Source organism: Haemaphysalis longicornis, unplaced genomic scaffold (assembly GCF_048455015.1).
Source record: "Haemaphysalis longicornis isolate Haplotype H1 unplaced genomic scaffold, Haemaphysalis longicornis Haplotype H1 scaffold_9, whole genome shotgun sequence".
NCBI lineage: Eukaryota > Metazoa > Arthropoda > Arachnida > Ixodida > Ixodidae > Haemaphysalis > Haemaphysalis longicornis.
In genome coordinates this window covers 86,863,952-86,871,860 of record NW_027526460.1, presented here as the reverse complement: position 1 = coordinate 86,871,860, position 7,909 = coordinate 86,863,952, and positions in this window count along the sequence as shown.

Below are 7,909 nucleotides of genomic sequence, written 5' to 3'. Positions count from 1 at the left end.
GACGCGCGTGTGGCCGGTCATCAATGCCCCGTTGAGCCACGGCCGAGTTATGACTGATACCCGCGCTTTATGAGTGACGTCACCAAGATGGCGTGAAAAAAAAAACAATTAGCAGTGGCTTAGCTCGGCTATGCCAGGATATACGTAGCGTGAGCTAAGGTTCAGCTGATTATTCTTAGCTTTCCTGGTTGTCTAGGATTCGCTTGATTATCATGCTTACTGCTGCTTCAATGACGCACACATGGTATACGTATTATGCGACACATGTATATTTATCAAGCGGCTCCGGCGCAGCGTCACTAATTGTTCCAGAGCTAGGCTGGTTCCCCAGGCGCACGCCGGTGTTGCTGCGACGCACGAGCCATCGGTTCCACACGCGGCCACCCCTCGCATGGTCATCAAGTGGACCGGGCCGCCACGTTCCGCGCTTGCGAAGCGCGGTTCTCCAGGAGCCACGCGTAACTGTTCAACCTTGGACAGTGTAGCTCACGCTACAAAGTTATACCCAGTTCCACCCAGTGTGAAATCTGCTGAAACACCCGTGCTGTGGTTCCTTTGTGTCGGCTCAAACGTCAACGGGCGCTCTCTCGAGAGCGGCAGCGCCGTCGCCGCGCAAATTTTACGGTTCGCGCGTAATAGCGGGAGCGACCTTCAACAGCTCCCCTGTTAAAAATAAAGACAACATATTGGCGATCCCTTACACGTGCGTAGGCACGTGTAAGGGATCGCCACGCGAACCACGCTACCTCATAACCACACACATTTACCATGGCCTCCGTGATCAGCTCCGTCGACATGCCGTTGCTGATCGTTCAGGCCAGCAACCCTACAGAGCACCATCACGCAGGCAGGCGCGGTTCCTGCTGGAATCGCGCGTTCTCTTTCTCCTCCACGAAACTATCGTTCATTCTCTTCCGGCTTCAGGCAACCGGCATATAGATTTCTACGCGTGAGCGTTATTAAGGTAAAATCATTTTTGGCCGAGGTAGCCATTGAATAGCCACTGAGTAGCTATTGAGTAATCACTGAGCGAGGTAGCCGGTATCTGTGGCAGAGAAAGGGCTCCCAAACCCACGTGACTGATAAAAGTTTCATAGCGCGCGCTACGCGCTAGAGGGACCCAAGAAAAGGACCGCGCTGCCAGGCGACGCCTACATACGCAGAACCACACCTGCGGGGCTGCGGTCACAGCTCGGAGTCCGACGACAGCGACGCGGCATCAAGCGGGCACCGAACTGACCTCACCCAGCGGCACAACAGTCCCCAGAGAGCCAGGCCTGTCTGCGTGCAAGCAGAATTGTCAGCAGTTTGGTACAAACGATTCCGGTCTACAGCCAACGTGCTAACGCAGAAACTCTAAAAGATATCCCGCACCTATTTAATCGCGAAACTAGAAAACATAGCCCTCAGAAAACTGAAATGAACATGACTTGCAGCGCGAAACTCGAAGGAGCCCTAAGCGGTGCTCATTCGGTTGCTAATTAATGTATTCACATTCACATGTCACGTGAAGTGCTTATCTGTTGAATATTTATCGACTGAACGAGAAGACCCGTCGGTCCGTCCTTCACGTAAGGCGAGTCGCTCCAAGCAAGTGCATGTAGAGGAGATATTTTTTAAATGACCTAGGGACTACGTACTTGGATATCAGATTGCTTTTACGTTTTCTTTTTGTCTTCCCTGCAAGGTACTAGTGCTTAGCAGTGAAGCCGACTTGTAAAGTCTACCTTCACACTGATATTAGACAGCTTACCGGGCCCCCGAAACATTTTTTTTTCCACCAATTCATTTGTAGATGTATTGACACACACACACAAAAAAAAGACCCCCAAAGTCCGGGGTTCTGAAGGGGAAAATAATTATCTATACAGACGGGAGGACCTGATGAATGTAAGCCACCAGAGCTCGGTCCGTTCCCTTCGGCGGCGCGAGCCAGTCTTGGAGAGAAGAGGCAGGAGGTGAAAGGGATTTAAGATTTGTTGAGAGTGATGGTTGCGAAGCAGAGCAGTCCCAAAGAACATGCGGCGTGTTGGGACAACCAGAACACTTAGAGCACCGTGCAGGGCTGCGATGGCCTTCTAATCCATGTAGTATGTGTGAGGTTGGAAGGCTGTCCGTTTGCGCTTGCCGGATAAGACAAGCATCTGCTCGGGGTAAGAGGTGAGATGGAAACGGTAGAGTCTGCCTATTGCTGACTAACTCGTGCACAGTCTGGCGTCGATGTAGACGGGCTTGTCGCGCCTGCGTGGGTGGGTGGAAAGGGGCTGGCCAGGGCGTCTCCGAGTCTCCCGGTTGGGACGGAGCACGGGAGAGCTGATGCGCCAGTTAGTTGCCCGGGACGCCTGCGTGACCAGGAACCCAGTCCAGCACGTAGCACGTAACCAGTGTGTTTGGCCAGATAAGAGTGAAGTGCACGCGTCATATTGATGGGAAGCAACTGCTCCTGAAACAAGCGGAGAGCATCCTGACTGTCGCTGAGAATCACGTGGTTACCGGGAGTGTCTAAGGATAAGATGGCGTCAGTGATTGCTTGGGCCTCGAGAGACAGGACGGAAGGAATGCCCGAGTATCTTTTCTGCAAGGGCTGGTGAGCAGGACGAACTACTGTGACCCCACGTGCGTCTTTGGTGGAGAAGGAGGCATCTGTGTACGTAACTGTTGTTAGATCACCGTAGCGGTAGCGAAGAGTGCATATTCGAGCTCGACGGCGTCCTGGATGTGAGGTTGCGGATACGTTGATTGGAATGGTAGGAACTGTTACGCGAGGGAGGGGATACCAAGGGGGGTATGTCGGTGTAATGTCGCGTAAGGACGATACCTCGTAATGAAGTGAGGATAGCAGAAGGCGGCCATTCCAAGTAAGCTGGAGACGAGTGTGTTGTGCCGCCAAATGAAGATTAACCTGATCTGACAGTGACGCGAACGGCTGAGCAGCCTCTAATTTAGCGAGGGGGGTGTATCTAGGTACCCCTAGAGCCAGGCGTGTGGCAGGCCTGAGGAGTCGCTCGAGCTGGGATCGCTGCGATGACGTTAATTTTACGTATGACAGGGTGTAAAGAATGCGAGTATATATCAGAGAGTTCACAAGTCTCGTTATATCATGTTATCGTAGGCCTTGGCGATGTCGGGTCAGCCGGCCGATTGTGTGAGTGAGTTGGGTGATTTGAACTTACATCGACTGAGCCACTGAGAGGCCTTCCCATCATCCTGCAGGTCAAAGCCGAGGACGCGCAGCCAGGCCTTACGTGGGAGAGGGGTGGCATCAATCGTGAGTACTACTTACTAGCTTTAGCCCGCAAACGCTCGTCAGTGACAACGAGGCACTCAGATTTCTGTGGAGATAGTGTGAGACCTACGCTTGACCCGAAAGAGTGGACAGCATCAATACCAGCCTGAAGTGTATCGGACAGTTCAGCTGGGCTGCCTGTAGAACACCATAGGGTTATATCGTCAGTGAACAGTCCAAAGGAGAGAGTAGGAATGGAATGAAGCAGACGAGGCAGGGGTCGAAGCGCCAAATTGAAAAGAGTAGGGGAAAGAACAGATCCCTGAGGAACGCCCCTGGTAGGAGTCCAGGGGGTTTGGCGCTATTCCTCTAACACCAGAGAGTGAAGTCGTGTGGTCAGAAAATTGTGAATGTAGTTGTACAGTCGGGAGCTAAACGTAAGTATCCGGATTTGCACAAGAATGGCCGAGTGAGAAACTGCATCAAACGCCTTTTGGAAGTCTAGACTCACGATTACTTTAAGTTGGGCTGCACTCGGATATGCGTACACCTCTTGTTGGATTCGCAGCATTGTATCATGTGTTGACCTGTGAGCGCGGAACCCAGTCATAGTCCAGTCAAAGAATTGTCTATGTTCGAGAAGCCAAGTGAGACGATGCAGGACCATACGTTCCATCAGTTTTCCAACACAGGACGTAAGTGAAATTGGGCGTAGACTGTTCAAAGCAAGTGATTTGCCTGGTTTGGGGATGGGGCGGATGTTAGCAGTCTTCCACTCAGGGGGGATAGAGCCTGTTCGCCACGCTTCATTGATGAAATCTAGAAGAATTTCTAGAGCGGAGCCCGGAAGGTTCCTTAAGTGAGAGTATGTAATCATGTCCGGTCCTGGTGTTGTGTGTTGTGAAGGTACTCGGTGTAAGCGCGTATTTGGTATTCATCTGATAAAATGCCGAGGACTTTCATACTACGATACAGACTGCTTATACTGCCAACAACAACAACAACAAAGTCTTACAAGCAAGGCATATGTTCTGGGCAGTGAAGTCAATGTTAAAGAAGCTCGATGCAACCGCCTTTGAGGGACACGCGAAGTTTTATGCAGGAATTTGACAAAAGGCCCTGGGGCCTCCATACTTTGATGTAAGACTTTTGCGACCGACCCGTGATGACGGTTCCCGTCGAGGTAGCGCGGCTGGCGAACTGTTTGCAGACGAGAGTTGCCTCTGTTCGGATAGCGAGGAGCCAGCCATGACAAGAATGGCATAGGAACGCTACAGCGCAACATTGGGATGCGATAAGATGATGACCCAAACCGGGAGAGTAACGCTCTCAAGCTGCGTCCAAAAATGCAGCGGCATTCGATGCGGCCAAGCTCGCTGTTTTAGGCGCCAAAATTAGCCGTCGAAAGTATGCGCACGACACAAGAATTTACAAATGAGTGTCAAATAGACACTAAACAACACCAACTGGGTCCAGAGAGGCTGGGCGAGTTATGCCGCGAGCTGCAGAGAATGTCGGCGCGCATGCGCAAGAGGATCTTTTGCTGGCAAATCGCCTGTGAGTGCGCCCACGTCTTGGCACACCTGGCTTCGACGCTTTTCTGGCTTCGACGCTATATAAGGAACTTTGCCTTGGGTGGAGTGGGCTCGGCTCGCCACTGAGCAACGCTGAGTTACTTCGGGAGGATAGAGCCTTGGCGGCCGGCGCGCTAACTTTACAGCTAGTTCGTAACGAACTGCTTATATTGTCCAGAAGCGTTTTCCTAGCAACGCACTTCTGTATAATGGTGAAGCCGCCTTTAAATGTTTAGAGCTCTTCTGCGGTATTTATGGCGTCTCGAACAATCGATCGATCGATCGATCGATTTGATTGATCGATCGATTTGATTGATTGTTTGATTGGCCGATTGATTGATTGGTTGATTGATTGATTGATTGATTGATCGTGGGGTGTAACGCGCCGAAGCTACATCTTGGCTATGAGGCGCGCCGTGGTAGAGGCCTCCGGATTAATTTCGAACACCTGGGCATCTTTATCGCGCGCCGAAATCTCGACACGCGGGCGTTTTCGCTTTTTGCCTCCATCAAAAAAGCAGCCACCGCGGCCGGGATCGAAACCACGTCCTTGGGCTCAGCAGTACATCGCGCCTGAGCCGCTGAGCCACCGCGGCGGTTTACATGGGATCTCATGGAGGTACTAATAAGAAAAAAATCAGGGAAGTTTGCGCTCACTCGCAAGACTTGAATGGCGAAACCGTTGTAGGTGAACATTGCTGGACACATAGTTAAGTTTCATTATCATTGTTTAGTATCTGCATAGTTGCGGTGCTAGTAATCGTCGTCGTATGCATCGAAGAGGTGGTCGTCTTCTTCGAGGCGAGTGGCGGATGCAAAGCCATCCTCAGCATTGTAATCTTCCACTAGCTTTTTGTCATCAACTCGAGGCAGCAGTGGCGGGATCTGCAATGGCACACTCGTAGCCACGTCTCCAATTAGCCATAATGGCTTCTAGAGAACGCGGCGGCCGCGGCGACCTCTCCCAATGTATGTTCATCTTTAGCATTGGCACCGGTTTTTTTTTTTTTTTTACATGCGCGGTCACGCTTAAAAACAGCGCTGGAGTTTTTTTCTTTTCATTTTTGCTAAAGCCACTGTGCGAGCCGGGGACTCGGCGGTCGCCGCAAGGCACGCGCTCTCGAGCGCTCTGGATTTTCTTGGTATTTCTTCCTGCAACGGCGGACTTAAGGGCCGTAACAACAGCTCCGCAGTTAAAAATACAAAACGGCCCCAGAAACAATGTCTTCTCAGCAATGCTTATCTGTATAGTACTGAAGCCGACACAAAAGAGGCACGCTGTACAGCAGAGCGGATTGAAAATGATTAGGACCTACCAATATGCCTTTCTAGCAATGCATTTGTGTATAATGGTGTAGCCGACTCACAGGGGCTCCATGCGGTGTATGATTACGCATTATGCTCACGTTTACGGTGTACGCTCCCTTGCCCTTGAAAGTTTGTGCTTTTTTTACGACTTGAGCCTTCTAAGTTTAAGGGTTGGGAACAAAATAGCCCTGTTCAATTTAAGAGAAATACCCTTTAGTAACTCACTCAGCTCCTTTTAGCCACGAAAAATATGTTCTAACAACAACATAAAAAAAAACGCGAGAAATGTTGCAAAACTTTCCAATTTGCATGTGCGAGTGTTGCGCTTGTTGTGCCAACAGTAGTTGTCGACGTCTTTAAACCAGGGTGTGGGAATGAAATGAGTAAATGGTTAGAATGTACGGCAGGATTTTCGTCTCTCATACATTCACTGTACCTTGGCATATGGGCTGTGGGTCCAAAGATGCCATATACCTCGATGCACCCACAAACAGTAGTGCAGTGCGTGAAGGTATTACTGGCATAAAAATCCTCATGGTGCACTTTTCGCTTTTCATTGCCAGTGGACAACTGTGCATGTTTAGGGAAAAAACCAACTTGTGAAATTGTTGGCAGAGTTGAGCAGAAAGACAAGGGCATCAGTGGAGGAGAGGTGGAGGGGAGGTGAGACGGGATAGTTCTGTTCAACCAGCGTTTCGAGAATTCCTTGGTCGACAGACCTCCATTTGCACAGCCCTGCGATGAAGGATCTCACGCAGCTGACTGAAAAGTTCAGAAGCTGTACGATAGACCTGTTGGAAAACATTATGAAGTCGTAATTGACCCTTTCACTGCCAATTTGTTTTGTGGCTGGCCCTCACTCCCTGCAGGGTTCTTTTTCATATTTGTTCAGTAACTAACTTGTAACATAGATAATTGTGGTCGAATACCTGGTAATTCACCACAATGCTCCGCAGGACAAGTCAGCACTTTATTCAGGATTGCCTTTTCCAATAAAAAGGTTGTACAGAATACAAACAAATTAGCACTTAACTCTGTCCAGAAACAATTAACTGCTAATCAGAATGACTATAAAAAAAACTTTACTGTTATAAAAAACTTCACAAACGTCACTGTTTGGTGCACATAGGGGAAGATTATTGGCTTCAGGAAGATTATCAAAAATGAAAATGTTTCCACAAAAGCTTGAATGGCTGCAAAGGAACTACATGCTAAACCGAATATTTTCTTTATGCGTGCTATTTCAAAAGCCTCATCAGTAATCAAAATATCTTCATGGCAGCCTTCTTCATTTCGGTATAAAGCCAATTAAAGTTTAGCGTAGCATAACTTGGAAAGTAGAACTTTGGAAGAATGCATCGGAAGGTCACTATTCATTTTTTCGATAAAAGCTCACAATAGCAATTTTTGAGGCGGCTGCTAGTGCTTCAGGGTGTTTTTCTACCAATTTTCACCGCCAGTCAGGGTTCTCTGCCTTATCCTTCTACCATAAACTGTGGGGTGGTGATATGAAACTGAAGAAACGGCGGCTGCTGTTTTATTACATCGCCGCTAAACACCTCAGAAATCGTCACCTGGATTGACACCGTAGTGTCAATCAGACCAACTGACGTAGCGCATTTTGCCACTCACGTGTCTTGTGAAGTAGCAATGATTCTCTTTGCGCCATATGGTGGTGTCGTCTCGTTGAAGCGGAATAAAATAACGCTTGCTTCTTCGCACCTGCAGCTAATTTTGCAAGGCAGGACACCCCATGCGGCATCGCGACCTCCACCGTTAGCGTGCGTCGCCGCGATATGTG